Source organism: Taeniopygia guttata, chromosome 8 (assembly GCF_048771995.1).
Source record: "Taeniopygia guttata chromosome 8, bTaeGut7.mat, whole genome shotgun sequence".
Taxonomy (NCBI): Eukaryota; Metazoa; Chordata; class Aves; order Passeriformes; family Estrildidae; genus Taeniopygia; species Taeniopygia guttata.
In genome coordinates, this window is record NC_133033.1 from 3,249,377 (window position 1) to 3,254,269 (window position 4,893).

Sequence of the window (4,893 nt, forward strand, 5' to 3'; positions counted from 1 at the left end):
TGCCCTCAGCGGCGGGGAGTGACAGCGCGCCTGGCCAATCACAGCGGAGAAGGGGCGCGCTCGCGCCAATCACGGTGAGACCCGTTGGAGGCGGGGGTTGCCCTCACGGCCGCGCCGCCTCCGTGAGGGGGCGAGTCGGGCTCGCGTCACCCGCCCCGGGCTGCGTCACCCGCCCCGGGCTGGCGTGTGGGCGAACGGCGATGGTGTCAACCGCCCCGGGCTGGCGTGTGGGCGAAAGGCGGTCGTGTCACCCGCACGGAGTGAACTCCTGCGCCGAGAGCGGCCCCGCGTTCCCCCCGCTCGGCCTGGGAGGAGCCGCTCCGTCCCAACATGGCGGGTGCCGCCTCTCCATAGCCCGCCCCGGCTGTCCGGCAGCGGGGCCGTGGAGGTCACGGGCGAAGAGCTGCTGGTGCGGTGCAGAATTACCTGTGCTTAAGGTGTATGTAGGTCAGTGAGCCTGTACCTGCCACAAACACTGCTCTCAGAGCAGGGCAAAGAGTTGCTTACAAATAGTTAAATTTAAAAAGTTAAATGAGATGAAAATACCAATTCAGTTATCCGAGGACGTGAAGGATTAAAAGCACGCTAAACCCGGGGGTGAAGAGCAGCTGCTTTAACCGTTCTAGAGGTGGGAAATGTGCCCCCTTCCAATAGGATGGATTGAGAAGGGTTGGGGCAGTTTTACCTATTTTTCATTCATATTGTCATTTCTTATTTTCAGGCTCAGAGTTACCACTGCCCAAAGCCCAGCGGACTCCGGTGCCTTGACCTGCCAGCGAGGTGCGAGCTGTTCCTCCAGAGGGGCTCCTTCCTGCCCCTAGCAGAGCCCAGGGCTCGCAGCCAAGGCTCTGCGTGGAGCCCTCATAGCACATCAAACCCCACCACACGCCTTCTTTTCATCTTTTAGTTCACTACACGTTAGCTAAAACGTACGAGTACTTTTTTTGTTTGATCTTTTTTTTTGTTCCAGAAAATACTGTATTTGTTTCACAGGAAGAGATTAGCCTTATTTGATCAGAACTTATGGATCCTGTCTGCTGGAGCACTCTGCTTCAGACACTCAGAGAAAAGTCTCAGTACCTTACACTAAGGAGATCTGTTTATTCTGTCCCTTTCCTGTTACAGCAGAAGAACTTATTTAAATTTTCCCTCCACCAGCCTTTTTTACTAATTTGAACCATTATTTTTTTTCTTAGCTGATTCAATTTTATGACCACTTCCGTATTGCCTGTTGTTACAGAAGTGTACAGGACGGCATTAAACACATCAGTATTTAGGTCAGCCTAAGAGTGGACTAAACAACTTGAATAATAACTGCTACAGACAGCATCTGCTGTTTTTTGTCTGATCTTCAAGATACAAATTTTAATTTTCTGTTACTGATTCTACTTTTCCTTACAGAGGTTAAAATTGTGATGATGACATGATGGTATTTACATAACTATTTCTCCTCCAAGTGTTCTCCAGAACTAATAAAAACTTGAGAGTGGACTTGGATTTCTGGAAACCCTATTACTGTTTCCTTCACCAAAGGTTCTTAAAGAGATTTGGTTGCTATGGAAGATTAACATAAATCCTTATTAAAAATAGAATAAGGAATAAAAGGTTTTTACAATAAAATCCCAGAGTTCTGTGCTAGGATTTGTACTGTTTAGCATGCTCATTTTAGGTTTTTTTAAGTGTTTTTGCTCTTTTTTAATTTCTAGTAGCTTTTGTTTATTTTATCCCTCTTTACTTTGTAGTTTCCCTAATTTTATGTCCTTTCCCGAGGGTTGAGCCTCATTCAGAAGCATCCAGAAATGATTATTTCTAGGGGAATAATGGCAGTGCTGGAAGGGCGATCCAGAGTGGCTGGGGCAGGGAGTGAGGCTGAGATCCGTGTACAAACCAGGCAGGTGTGCAGGTCGGGTAATCTGGGGTTATGTCAGCACAGATCGGCTCAGGCTGTGCTCCCGGCTGCTGCATCCCGGTCACACGGGCTCCAGGTGGCTGAGTGTCACCCAGACAGCAGCGTCAGCACTGCAAGGGCTTGGCTGTGTCTGCAGAGAAATACAGGAATCTGCCCGGTTTTTACATCTTTCGTGTCACAGCTGAGCGGGGGCACATCGGCAGCTCCCCAGCACTGGGCAGCTGTGCCTGGAGCTCAGCCGTGGGGCAGAAGGGGAACAAAGGGATCTCTGTGCCTTATGGAGACGGAGGTGGGTTGGGTTTATTTTGTAAGCCTGGTTGGAGATTTCTTCATGAGCTGCAATTTATATGAATGTCTGTCAGTACATTCTGGGTGTGTGCCAGTCAAGAATTATGACCTATATTAACATCCCAGAAACAGGGGAGGCCAGCCAGGACTGCAGCTCAATCTCCTGATGTCTGATATCCATCCTTACTACGTTTTAAAGTCAGGTTAAATAAATTCCTGTGGAGAGAAGTAATTTAAAATGTGTTCACTCCTCTTGACAGTACATCCCTTACCCTCTTGACAAAAGCACCTGACAATCTCTCAGTCAGGGCTGTCTTAACTTTCTTAACAAAACAGAAGAATGGCATTTGCTAGAGTAACTTAATTGCTATTCATAAAAATAAAATTCACTTCCTAGGGTGTTTTTTATTATTTTCAATGGGACTTGCATCATTATATCCAGGAATATGAACAATACCCAGTTCAAACATAACTTGGTAGCTGGCTGACAAAAGCCCAAATCCAGACACTTGAATTTTCCCATACTTTGTATGGCACATATGCATCTCACTGGTGGTTTAAAAATACTGTTGGGAAATCCTAATTACAGTACTGCATCTAAGAGATTTCCCAAGCACTTGGGAACAAAGATACCAGAATGTAAAAACACTGAACACTGACCCTTGGTGGTTAGTCATGTACTTGCACATTTCTTGCCTTTAGAAAACAAGATAAAAAAATCTACCTCCACTTTCCAATCAAATTCAGGTAGCTCAGTTGATTTGATTTCTGTAAATCTGCACTTCCTGAGCATCTTGCAAAAGCTTTAGAAGCATCCAGTAATCCCCATGATGTTCTGTAGTACCGAGGCACATCTGAATTTTTAGATGCAGAAACCAGAATCAAACCAATTCCCAATTTGTGTGCAATGAATTATTGCACAATACAAACTGCTCTGATACTTGCTGGGCCGCTCATCCCTTCACAACCTGTCACAATCTCTGGCACCTTCCTGCCACTTTTGAATCGAGTTGTGTATTGGAAGTTATTCTGCTTTCATGAAGAAAGCAGTGACTGTTTATTCTCCAAATGTGGCCAATTCAGAAGTTATTAAATGGAATTTGTTCAGTACAACTGAATATCTAAAAATCATAAAATAGGAATTTAAAAGCCACTGCTGTGAACCAGAGTTGTTTGACTCTCAGTGCCTTGCTGGTCTCTACAGGTTTTGTTTCCCCATTGCTTTTCCCTGCAGATGCTCAGTGGTACTTTCCAGGTCAGTCATGCCCTGAGGGAAAAGGGAGCAATGTCAGGATGATGAATGTAAAATTTTTCACTCTGTTACTTAAGTATCTGTTTTGTAAAATACTCTGAAATATTTTCCCTGGCTGCTATAGGAGATGAAAGTCATTAAAATCTATTTATTGTCAAAATAATAGAAATTCTGGATATTTTGTATGTTCTGAACATCAATACCTTGTCTGAGAGGGAGTCTCATATTCAGGCTTTTCTGAAAGGTGGCAATATTTTCACATGGAATAAGCATCTTTCAAGTATTTTCACATTAGATGGAAATACTTTCATCACTTGAGGCCCTTCTTGGAAGTCATTCAACTATGAGAACATTTGCTTTAAATAAAAAGTGTTTAAGCTAGTGGGATTCCTGAAATTCCTGAGCCATTTATGCTCTTCTTTACACTTTTTTTAGCACATGTTAACTCAGTGAACATTTCCTTATCCCCACAGATTCAATGCTGGTAAGAAACAGTCATCTCATTAAAAACTCTCAAGGCTTGGGATAGCATTTCTAGTCTTTTATAATTAATTTTGTTTTGACTGGAGTAATTTCTGGGCTCCTTGGCTGCAGACTCCCAGATAGAGTTATCTTAGCCCATGTGATACAGTGTACATACAGAGTACAACTGCATGCACACTTTTCACACAGAATAATAACATTGTTTACTATAGGAGCTTCAGCAAAAAATAATAACTGCTTTCCCAAATAATAGTTAAGGTTTATCATATGCCAGTGAGGAAGGTATTGATAAACTGAAACAGAAAAGATGGAAATAGAGCCACAGAACCAAAATCTATGATATCTCATTAAATTCCATAAAAAGCTTTACTGGAGACAAAGCAGGTCTAGGTAGAAAGCTACTGACCTACATTTATAAAAGAGACTGGTACCAGATCTTGTCATTGCACCTTTAGGCAAGAGGGAAACAGTAACATCCTTAAGGAATGATCTGCCTCAACTATTTCAGGGAAAAATCTCAGAACTGGCAACCTTTAAGAAGAGTGACTTGAACAGAATAAAATATTTACACCTCTACAGCATCATTTCTGCTCAGCAAAAGCCCAATTTGGTACTGCACCCTTCCCCCCCCGCTCTCACTGTCTCAGTTGTTTCCCTAAGTTTGTTCATCTCCCATCTATGATTTTTTATTTCTGCCTTTTCATTGACTTTCTTACTGATATCTTCTATTTTAGTACCCTTATCTTTTTTTAGTGAACAAGGTCACAAGTGAGAGTGGGCTTTGGCAATTACAACATTTTCCGGCTGACGTTAATTGACATCATGGAACTGTTGGCAGTGTGATGGCAGCAGCCCCTCTGAAAATGCACATGTATTAAATGTCTCAGATACAATTTCATTTTGTGCCCAGGACAAAAAATGCAACACAGGGATTTAAACTATGGCAGAGACCTGCTGGTCA

The 4,893-nt window shown here is 43.2% G+C and overlaps 1 long non-coding RNA gene across 1 annotated transcript; it reads left to right on the forward strand.

The window, feature by feature from the left end:
* The first annotated feature begins 118 nt into the window (after positions 1-118).
* LOC115496126 (uncharacterized) lies at positions 119-1,620 on the forward strand. The gene is made up of 2 exons (XR_012057093.1): positions 119-443; positions 722-1,620. It is a non-coding gene; the product is annotated as an uncharacterized lncRNA (long non-coding RNA).
* Positions 1,621-4,893: the final 3,273 nt, after the last annotated feature.